General features: G+C 44.9%; 1 protein-coding gene and 1 non-coding gene across 2 annotated transcripts in view; both read left to right on the forward strand.

The window, feature by feature from the left end:
* The window catches only part of LOC126298453 (organic cation transporter protein), a 685520-nt gene that overhangs the window by 602199 nt on the left and 71176 nt on the right, over positions 1 to 12145 (forward strand). The gene's annotated exons all lie outside the window — the stretch shown is intronic.
* On the forward strand, positions 11073 to 11145 carry Trnaa-cgc (transfer RNA alanine (anticodon CGC)). Its single transcript has one exon. It is a non-coding gene; the product is annotated as a tRNA-Ala (tRNA).

Below are 12145 nucleotides of genomic sequence, written 5' to 3' on the forward strand. Positions count from 1 at the left end.
GAGATAAGGTGCGTGAGATTGCTAGTGCTGTGGGCATCTCGAATGAACGGGTACATAATATTTTGCATAAACATTTGGGCATGAGAAAGCTATCCGCAAGATGGGTTCCATGATTGCTCACGATTGACCAAAAACGGAATCGTGTCAAGTGTTGCAAGGATGGTTCTCAGCTGTTCAAGAACAATCTGCAGGACTTCAAGCATCGTTTCGTCACTGTGGATGAAACATGGGTACATTACTACACTCCTGATACCAAACAACAATGTAAACAATGGGTTACCAAGGGAGAATCTGCACCACAAAAGGCAAAGACCATTCCTTCGACCGGAAAGGTTATGGCGACTGTCTTTTAGGATTCGCAAGAGATAATCCTCATCGACTATCTGGAAAAGGGTAAAACTATTACAGGTGAATATTATTCATCGTTATTCGACCGTTTGAAAACCAAGCTGCAAGAAAAACGCCGGCGATTGGACCGCAAAAAAGTCACGACAATGCACCAGCACACACTTCGGCAGTTGTGGTCGCAAAATTAATGGATATAGGATTCCAACTCGTTTCACATTCCCCCTATTCTCCAGACTTGGCTCCCTCGGACTACTATTTGTTCCCCAATTTGAAGAAATGGCTGGCACGACAAAGATTTTATTCAAACGAGGAGGTGATTGCAGCAACTGATAGCTATTTTGCAGACTTGGACAATTCCTATTATTTGGTAGGGATCAACAAATTAGAACAGCGTTGGACTAAGTAAATAAGTCTAAAAGGAGACTATGCCGAAAAATAAAAAAGGTTTACCCCAAACACGTCAGTAGTTTTTATTTTTGCACGGCCTTTTCAAATGCCCGTCGTACTAGTCATTGGATGCCACCTAAGTAAAAAATCCATTAGGGACATTTCATCCCTTCTAAAGATGCCCAAGTCAACTGTTGGTTATGTGACTATGAAGTGGAAACACGAAGGAATAACCACAACTAATCCAAGACCAAGCGGACCTCATGCACAGACGGGTTTCCAAGGTCGAGCATTGCGGAGGGTGGTAATAAAATATGGCACGAAATAAGCGGAAAAAATCATTTTTGAGTTCCAAAACGCGACCAGCAGTCCTACTAGCACAATGTCTGTGCTTAGGGAGTTCAAAAGAATGGGGTAGAGCGGTCGGGCAGCTCTCCATAGGATACACATTACTGTCGCCAGTGCTCAGCAACGCTAGAGATCTACATCTACATTTATACTCCGCAAGCCACCCAACGGTGTGTGGCGGAGAGCACTTTACGTGCCACTGTCATTACCACCCTTTCCTGTTCCAGTCGAGTATGGTTCGCGGGAAGACCGACTACAGGAAAGCCTCTGTGGTCACTCGAATCTCTCTAATTTTACATTCGTGATCTCCTCGGAAGGTATAAGTAAGGGGAAGCAATATATACCTCACCCAGAAACGCACCCTTTCGAAACCCGGACAGCAAGCTACACCGAGATGCAGAGCTCCTCTCTTGCAGAGTCTGCCACTTGAGTTTGCTAAGCATCTCCATAACGCTATCACGCTTACCAAATAACCCTGTGACGGAACGCGCCGCTCTTCTTTGGATCTTCTCTGTCTCCTCTGTCAACCCGACCTGGTAAGGATCCCAAACTGATGAGCAGTACCCAAATATAGGTCGACTGAGTGTTTTGTAAGCCACCTCCTTTGTTGATGGACTACATTTTCTAAGGATTCTCCCAATGAATCTCAACCTGGCACCCTCCTTACCAACAATTAATTTTATATGATCATTCCGCACGCATACTCCCAGATATTTGACAGACGTAACCTGCTACCAGTGTTTGTTCCGCTATCATATAATCATACAATAAAGGATCCTTCTTTCTATGTATTCGCAATACATTACATTTGTCTATGTTAAGCGTCAGTTGCCACTCCCTGCACCAAGTGCCCATCCGCTGCAGATCTTCCTGTATTTCGCTGCAATTTTCTAATGCTGCAACTTCTCTGTATACTACAGCATCATCCGCGAATAGCCGCATGGAACTTCCGACACTATCTACCAGGTCATTTATATATATTGTGAAAAGCAATGGTCCCATAACACTCCCCAGTGGCACGCCAGAGGTTACTTTAACGTCTGTAGACGTCTCTCCATTGAGAGCAACATACTGTGTTCTGTTTGCTAAAAACTCTTCAATCCAGCCACATAGCTCATCTGAATTCCGTAGGCTCTTACTTTGTTTATCAGGCGACAGTGTGGAACTGTATTGAACGCCTTCCGGAAATCAAGGAAAATGACATCTGCCTGGGAGCCTGTATCTAATATTTTCTGGGTCTCATGAACAAATAAAGCGAGTTGGGTCTCACACGATCACTTTTTCCGGAATCCATGTTGACTCCTACAGAGTAGATTATGGGTTACCAGAAATGACATGATACGAGAGCAAAAAACATGTTATAAAATTCTACAACAGATCGGTGTCAGAGATATAGGTCATTCCGTAAAGAGTAACGCCACTGAACAGTGGATGACTGGAAAAGAGTGATTTGGAATGATGAATCACACTGTACCCCGTGGCAATCCCATGGATGGGTCTCCGTTGGCAGGTGACCGGAGAATGTTAAGTCACACCAATACCCAAAAAGAGAAGTAGGAGTAATCCGCTGAATTACAGGCCCATATCCCTAACGTCGATTTGCAGTAGGGTTTTGGAACATATACTGTGTTCGTACATTATGAAGTGCCTCGAAGAAAACGACTTATTGGTACATAGCCAGCACGGATTCAGAAAATTCGTTCTTGTGAAACACAACTAGCTCTTTATACTCAAGAAGTAATAAGTGCTACCGACAGGGGCTGTCAAATTGAATCTGAGTGGCCGCCGTAGATTGTTTGCAGATGTTGCTATCATTTACCGTCTTGTGAAGTCATCAGATGACCAAAACGAATTACAAAATGATTTAGATAACATATCTGTATAGTGGCAATTGACCCTGAATAAAGAAAAGTGTGAAGTGATTCACATGAGTACTAAAAGATATCCACTAAATTTCGATTACGCGGTAAGTCACACAAATCTGAAGGCTGTAAATTCAACTAAATACTTAGGGATAACAATTACAAATAACCTAAATTGGAACGGTCACATAGATAATGTTGTGGGCAAAGCAAACCAGAGACTGCGATTCATTGGCAGAACGGTTAGAAGGTGCAACAGGCCTACTAAAGAGACTGCTTACGCCACGCTTGTCCACCCTATTCTGGAGTATTGCTGACGGGATGTGGGAGCCGCATCAGGTGGGACTGACGGATGACATAAAAAAAAATGGCAGCTCGTTTTGTAATATCGTGAAATAGGGGAGATAGTGACACAGACATGATACGTGAATTGGGGTGGCAGTCATTAAAAAAAAGGCGTTGTACGTTGCAGCGGGATCTTCTTATGAAATTTCAGTCACCAGTTTTCTCCTCCGATTGCGGAAACATTCTGTTGGCACCCACCTACATAGGGAGAAATGATCATCACGATAAAATAAGAGAAATCAGGGCTCGCGCAGAAAAACTTATGTGCTCGTTTTTCCCGCGCGCCGTTCGAGAGTGGAACTCTAAGAGAGACAGCTTGATGGTGGTTTATTGGATCCTCTTCCAGGCACTTGATTGTGAATAGCAGAGTAATCACGTAGATGTAGATGCACATGCAGATGTTATCTGCGATCATGTGTAGTTTAAACAGTTGAGTACAGTGGACACAGTGTTACGGTATGGGGAGTTTTCCGTGATCATCTACATCTACATCTACATGACTACTCTGCAATTCACATTTAAGTGCTTGGCAGAGGGTTCATCGAACCACAATCATACTATCTCTCTACTATTCCACTCCCGAACAGCGAGCGGGAAAAACGAACACCTAAACCTTTCTGTTCGAGCTCTGATTTCTCTTATTTTATTTTGATGATCATTCCTATCTATGTAGGTTGGGCTCAACAAAATATTTTCGCATACGGAAGAGAAAGTTGGTGACTGAAATTTCGTAAAAAGGTCTCGCCGCGACGAAAAACGTCTATGCTGTAATGACTTCCATCCCAACTCGTGTATCATATCTGCCACACTCTCTCCCCTATAACGTGATAATACGAAACGAGCTGCCCTTTTTTGCACCCTTTCGATATCCTCCGTCAATCCCACCTGGTAAGGATCCCACACCTCGCAGCAATATTCTAACAGAGGACGAACGAGTGTAGTGTAAGCTGTCTCTTTAGTGGACTTGTTGCATCTTCTAAGTGTCCTGCCAATGAAACGCAACCTTTGGCTCGCCTTCCCGACAATATTATCTATGTGGTCCTTCCAACTGAAGTTGTTCGTAATTTTAACACCCAGGTACTTAGTTGAATTGACAGCCTTGAGAATTGTACTATTTATCGAGTAATCGAATTCCAACGGATTTCTTTTGGAACTCATGTGGATAATCTCACACTTTTCGTTATTTTTCGTCAACTGCCACCTGACACACCATACAGCAATCTTTTCTAAATCGCTTTGCAACTGATACTGGTCTTCGGATGACCTTACTAGACGGTAAATTACAGCATCATCTGCGAACAATCTAAGAGAACTGCTCAGATTGTCACCCAAGTCATTTATATAGATCAGGAACAGCAGAGGTCCCAGGACGCTTCCCTGGGGAACACCTGATATCACTTCAGTTTTACTCGATGATTTGCCGTCTATTACTACGAACTGCGACCTTCCTGACAGGAAATCACGAATCCAGTCGCACAACTGAGACGATATCCCATAGCTCCGCAGCTTGATTAGAAGTCGCTTGTGAGGAACGGTGTCAAAAGCTTTCCGGAAATCTACAAATACGGAATCAACTTGAGATCCCCTGTCGATAGCGGCCATTACTTCGTGCGAATAAAGAGCTAGCTGCGTTGCACAAGAGCGATGTTTTCTGAAACCATGCTGATTACGTGTCAATAGATCGTTCCCTTCGAGGTGATTCATAATGTTTGATACAGTATATGCTCCAAAACCCTACTGCAAACCGACGTCAATGATATAGGTCTATAGTTAAATGGATTACTCCTACTACCCTTCTTGAACACTGGTGCGACCTGCGCAATTTTCCAATCTGTAGGTACAGATCTATCGGTGAGCGAGCGGTTGTATATGAGTGCTAAGTAGAGAGCTATAGTATCAGCACAATCTGAAAGGAACCTAATCGGTATACAATCTGGACCTGAAGACTTGCCCGTATCACGCGATTTGAGTTGCTTCGCAACCCCTAACGTATATACTTCTAAGAAACTCATGCTAGCAGATGTTCGTGTGAGCGCTGTTATTGTGCTTAAGAAATTTAAATGCGATAGGATATGAGCACGTTTTACTGTGTACAGTAGAGAAACAGTTCGAACACGATCTGCTGATAACCTCGCCGTTGAGCGCCCCTCAGCACCAAACACCAATCAGACACGACAGTTGTTTGTATCAGCATGACAATGCATCCTGTCATACACAACGTCTATGGAGCAATGGTTTGTGAACGATAACATTCCTGAAATGGACTGGCCTGCACAGACTCCCGACCTGAAGCCAATGGAACCCTTTTGGGATATATATGGATATGAGCGTTTGGCGTCATTAGCCGGGAGGTCCCTTACGGAGCATGTCCGGCGGCCTTGGTGCAGGTCTTATTACATTCGATGCCACATTGGGCGATCTGCGCGCCGGATGGGGATGAAATGATTATGAAGACACACAACGCCCAGTCCCTGAGCGGAGAAAATCTGTGACTCAGCCGGGAATCGAAACCGGGCCCGCAGGACGGCAATCCGTCACGCTGACCACTCAGCTAACGGGGCGGACACCTTTGGGATGAGTCAGAACGTTTCTGGTTTCAGCTCTTGAAGAAGAATGGGTTGCCATTCCCCCACAGACATTCAGACACCGCATTGAAAGTGCCTCCAACAATGTTCAAGCTGTCACCAAGGCGAAGAGTGGACGCACCCCATATTAATGTCCACTAATAGGTATGCCGATACCTTTGAACAGATGGTGTAAATGTAGAACTCTGAAATGTTGTGACTATTTGAATATAGTTACACTCCTGAAAATGGAAAAAAGAACACATTGACACCGATGTGTCAGACCCACCATACTTGCTCCGGACACTGCGAGAGGGCTGTACAAGCAATGATCACACGCACGCCACAGCGGACACATCATGAACCGCGGTGTTGGCCGTCGAATGGCGCTAGCTGCGCAGCATATGTGCACCGCCGCCGTCAGTGTCAGCCAGTTTGCCGTGGCATACGGAGCTCCATCGCAGTCTTTAACACTGGTAGCATGCCGCGACAGCGTGGACGTGAACCGTATGTGCAGTTGACGGACTTAGAGCGAGGGCGTATAGTGGGCATGCGGGAAGCCGGGTGGACGTACCGCCGAATTGCTCAACACGTGGGGCGTGAGGTCTCCACAGTACATCGATGTTGTCACCAGTGGTCGGCGGAAGGTGCACGTGCCCGTCGACCTGGGACCGGACCGCAGCGACGCACGGATGCACGCCAAGACCGTAGGATCCTACGCAGTGCCGTAGGGGACCGCACCGCCACTTCCCAGCAAATTAGGGACACTGTTGCTCCTGGGGTATCGGCGAGGAACATTCACAACCGTCTCCATGAAGCTGGGCTACGGTCCCGCACACCGTTAGGCCGTCTTCCTCTCACGCCCCAACATCGTGCAGCCCGCCTCCAGTGGTATCGCGACAGGCGTGAATGGAGGGACGAATGGAGACGTGTCGTCTTCAGCGATGAGAGTCGCTTCTGCCTTGGTGCCAATGATGGTCGTATGCGTGTTTGGCGCCGTGCAGGTGAGCGCCACAATCAGGACTGCATACGACCGAGGCACACAGGGCCAACACCCGGCATCATGGTGTGGGGAGCGATCTCCTACACTGGCCGTACACCTCTGGTGATCGTCGAGGGGACACTGAATAGTGCACGGTACATCCAAACCGTCATCGAACCCATCGTTCTACCATTCCTAGACCGGCAAGGGAACTTGCTGTTCCAACAGGACAATGCACGTCCGCATGTATCCCGTGCCACCCAACGTGCTCTAGAAGGTTTAAGTCAACTACCCTGGCCAGCAAGATCTCCGGATCTGTCCCCCATTGAGCATGTTTGGGACTGGATGAAGCGTCGTCTCACGCGGTCTGCACGTCCAGCGCGAACGCTGGTCCAACTGAGGCGCCAGGTGGAAATGGCAGGGCAAGCCGTTCCACAGGACTACATCCAGCATCTCTACGATCGTCTCTATGGGAGAATAGCAGCCTGCATTGCTGCGAAAGGTGGATATACACTGTACTAGTGCCGACATTGTGCATGCTCTGTTGCCTGTGTCTATGTGCCTGTGCTTCTGTCAGTGTGATCATGTGATTTATGTGACCCCAGGAATGTGTCAATAAAGTTTCCCCTTCCTGGGACAATGAATTCACGGTGTTCTTATTTCAATTTCCAGGAGTGTATTTCGATTTCACTTCCTGAATATTCTGAATAGGTAGGAGAATTCTTGTGAGTGGATTCAGGGCAATCTGGTCTCTGCGATTGCAGTCTTTGTCGGCGTATTCCACTGATGAATTCTTGTCGGGTTATCAGCCGAGTGGTGGCGTCGTCTTGTCGCAACGTTTCAATGAGTTTCGTATCCATCTTCACCAGAAGATGATGGGTGCGAAACTCATTGAAACGTTGCGACAAGACAATGCCACCACTCAGCTGATAACCGGACAAGAATTCATTAAATTGGTCACTGTCCGCAAGCAGCTAGAAGTTGGCCTCCAGCTGCTGCCTTTGGCCTGGGTTGATGACACCCCTGTGGCGATAGCTGAGGCTTCCCTGTTGCCTCTAGGATCACCATGGCCGCTGCATCTCGCAGCGTGCTTTAGTTCTGAATAACCGGTATTTTCCGGTGTTTGTTTGGTCTCGGCTATAACAGGTTTCTTCCATTTTTTGCTAATAACCGAGTAAATACCTTCACAGCAGCAGTGCTAAAATTTTTGCTTTCTAAATAAAACCTTTTTAAAAACGAGTGCTGTTTATTCGTAAAATTTCCATTGCTTTGAAATACTGGATCTGATAGAATTTGGGAAAATCGACCAGCACTAATAACAGCGCTTACGGTTAAGAAGTAACAACAAACACAAACACACGAATCAGTACGGCATTGCGGGGATAATAACGTACCTGTTGTCGTGTGACGTATGGGTTTCCAGGAAACCCGGACTCGGTGTTATATTTAGTTGGACTTTTTCCCCTAAAAGCCAGACTACAAATTTTGAATAGAAATTCTCAGTTGGCTATTTTCAATGATTTGTTAATAACCAATTAAAGTCAGTTTTTTGCGAGACCATCAATAAACATACTTAAACTAAGCAACAGTCACTAAACATCCTTATAATTTGGCAATTATGTTAGCAACTAAGTACCCAGTCTTCTGAATTGCTGTGTTGTGCCTATGATAATACAATGTCAGAATAAACTAAAAGCTCTCCAGCACGCAAAGTACATAATTGTACATTCTTCTGGGACAGAAAGTGAAAAGATATTCAAAAACATTCATTTCATTTAGACTTTTAAACAAAGGACAGTAATAGCCAATTAAGTGTTAATATTTCTCAACTGAACCCACTTTGCCTTGCCGACACGGTAACTCAACGTGTTCGGTCGGAGGGTTAACTGCCCTCTGTAATAATAAAAAAAACTGAGTTAGTGGATCAACGACGAACTAAAAAGGGTGTCTTGCGACGTCCGCAACGAGCAGATGCAACGCACAAAAGCGAACAAAATGATATTAAAAAAAAAAATTCTAGGCGCTTCAGTCCGGAACCGCGCGACTGTTACGGTCGCAGGTTTGAATCCTGCGTCGGGCATGGATGTGTGTGATGTCCTTACGTTAGTTACATTTACGTAGTTCTAAGTTCTAGGGGACTGATGACCACAGATGTTAAGTCCCATAGTGCTAAGAGCCATTTGAACCATTTTTAAACCCACTTTATCAAGAACAATATCTTTCTTAGAAATAATTTCGTGGAACTCGTGACAATATAATTTTAAATTACACAACCACAACATCTTTGCGATTGTGTTGGTTTGCAATTTATTGCGTTCCTTTGTTCATTTGGCGTTTATGAAACAGGACACCCGTTCGACTTTGGCGTTAAGGTCTGGAATTACAAAGTGATATTTTGCCAATTTCAATAATTCCGAATAAAATTCTTCATTATGCACTTACTTGTTTGAAAACTGATAGGAGAGACGTGCGATCTTGGCGGGGCGGATTGGCAACGGCTGATAGGCACATTCTTCTTTGCCTCGATCGCTGTGCACCTAGTGTGGTTGTGATATTCTATGTTAGGCTCGTCCAACGTTCGAAGAGAAACATAGGACACAGACATAAGAATAACAATGATTGCTCTATCTGTGTATCATTATAGCATATGTCCCCATTCCTCCTCATACTTATTTCTCGTGCTTGCGTCATTTGCTTGGAACTGGCCCTTGTAGTGCTTTCTCTAGTTCATCGCTAAAAAGTGTAACAAAATCTGTATCTCTCCGGCCGGACGCGGATGTAAAAAGCCAGAAATGTCCGGTTAAAGCCGGGCTTCTGGCGACCCTAGTGGAGTGGTCTGATAGAGACGGTACGCGTGTACGTGCAGTCTACTAGACTTGCCCCCACCTGGTCTATACATAGACGTGCTATAAACTTGGAATAAGAACTAAACCCTTAAGGGAGGTAGGACGTCAAACAAGCCGACTTGGAGCAGGAGATGCACCACATGACATTTTAATTTCCACTGTCTATACTTTTACAAATAAATTAATAAAACTTTGTCAGCATGGCCAGGAAGGATTCAGAATTCACTCCCATAGCAGTGGAAGTTCGAAAACACAACGAAATATTTTTTTTTACATGTGAAATTTCATCATTTTTTTCACTTACTAACGGCTGCATTTATTGCTATAGGTACACTTTTCTTCGTAAGTAAGTGAGATTCTTCGATGAATTTTGCACAACATACAAACCATATTTAAAAGTGTATGAAATTCTAGAATTTTCCAAATATATTAAAAACAGTGGTAAAAATTGAGGTAATTAACTATAAAATTTGTGTTTTTTCTAATCATGAATTTTAAAATAAAACAGTTCATTCGTTTTTTCATAAATTAAATAAAGTCTAGAGTTTCATACACCTGTGAGTATGATATGGGTGCTGTGCAAAATTCATTGAAGAATCTCTCTAACTTATGAAGAAAAGTGTATCTATAGCAAGAAATGCAGCCATTAGTAAGTGAAACAAAATTATGAAATTTCGCACGTAAAAAAATTTTATTTTGTTACGTTTTCGAACTTCCACTGCAGTGAGTGTGAATCCTGAATCCTTCCTGAAGACGCTGACAAAGTTTTATGAATTTATTTGTAAAAGTATAGACACTCGAAATTAAAATGTCCTGTGATGCCTCTGCTGCTCCAAGTCGACCCGTTTGACTTCCTACCCCCCCTTAATTCTGTGGCGGTTTCAGAACGAAAAATTCATACCATCCATAAGTGACGATGCAGAGAAGACATCAACTTGTGACCTTACGCTCTCGCTGTCGCCGTGTCCGTCTCCTACACTTTCGCAGTCTTTGCTGGAGACAATGAGACAGATTTCTGCCGCAGCTTCAGCCTCACATCACTCGTGATCTACTCCTTCATCCTCATTAGAATATCCACTTTTGTTCGAAGTCTACGTTTGTTAGTAGAAGTAATAGCAATAAGACCCCGACAATCGGTTAATTCAGAAACCGGTTATTTTGAACAATTTTAGCAGTCAGGTTAAACTGGAGACGAAAAGAAACGATGTAACCGAAAATCCGTTGCGATACCGGACATCCCTTGGTCCAACTGGCGTGGCAAATTAATCTTTGAGTTATCACAAAACAATTCAGGAAGAATGTCGTACACCATCAAATAAATAATACACTACCCTGGTAAAAGTGCATTGTACTGTTATACGGTTAAGGTGATTCGAAGGGAGACAGACCGAGCGAGGTGGCGCAGTGGTTAGCACACTGGACTCGCATTCCGGAGGACGACGGTTCAATCCCGTCTCCGGCCATCCTGATTTAGGTTTTCCGTGATTTCCCTAAATCATTTCAGGCAAGTGCCAGGATGGTTCCTTTGAAAGGGCGCGGCCGATTTCCTTCCCCATCCTTCCCTCACCCGAGCTTACGCTCCGTCTCTAATGACCTCGTTGTCGACGGGACGTTAAACACTAATCTCCTCCTCCTCCCTCCTCGAAGGGAGACATGAGACCGTTGTAGCAGTGTGGACAGAAGTAAACGGTGAACAAAACTGTTCTTTATTATTACATCTGATTTGGACAATCATCTCTGGCGCGGCTCACTGTTGTCTTGTAATATTTTCTCTCAGCACAGCAAGCGAGGTATGCGTAGCACAAAGTGCATGCGGTATATGCCGAGGTGAGGAAAGTCATGGGATAGCGATATTCACATATACAGATGGCGGTAGTATCGCCAACACAAGGTATGAAAGGGCAGTGCATTGGTGGAGCTGTCATGTGTACTCAGGTGATTCATGTGAAAAGGTTTCCGACGTAATTACGGCAGCACGAGGCGAATTAACAGACTTCGAACGCTTGATGGTAGATGGAGCTAGGCGCATGGTAAATTGCATTTCGGAAATCGTAAGGAATTCAATATTACGGGAGCGACAGTGTCAAGAGTGTCCCAAGAATACCATATTTCAGGCATTACCCCCCACTGCGGAGAACACAGTGGCCGATGGCCTTCACTTAACGACCTAGAGCAGTGGCGTTAGTATAGAGTTGTCAGTGCTAGCAGACAAGCAACACTGCTTGAAATAACCGTAGAAGTCGGTGTGGGACGTACGACAAATGTATCCGTTAGGACAGTGCAGCGAAATTTGGCGTTAGTGGGCTATGGCAGCAGACAACCGGTCCGAGTATCTTTGCTAACAGCACGACTTCACCTGCAGCTCCACTCCCGCGCGGTTGGACCCTAAACGACTAGGTCCTAGACGACTGGAAATCGTGTTCTGGTCAGGTGAGTCCCGACTTCAGGTGGCAAGAGCTGATA

Source organism: Schistocerca gregaria, chromosome X (assembly GCF_023897955.1).
Source record: "Schistocerca gregaria isolate iqSchGreg1 chromosome X, iqSchGreg1.2, whole genome shotgun sequence".
NCBI classification, from domain to species: domain Eukaryota; kingdom Metazoa; phylum Arthropoda; class Insecta; order Orthoptera; family Acrididae; genus Schistocerca; species Schistocerca gregaria.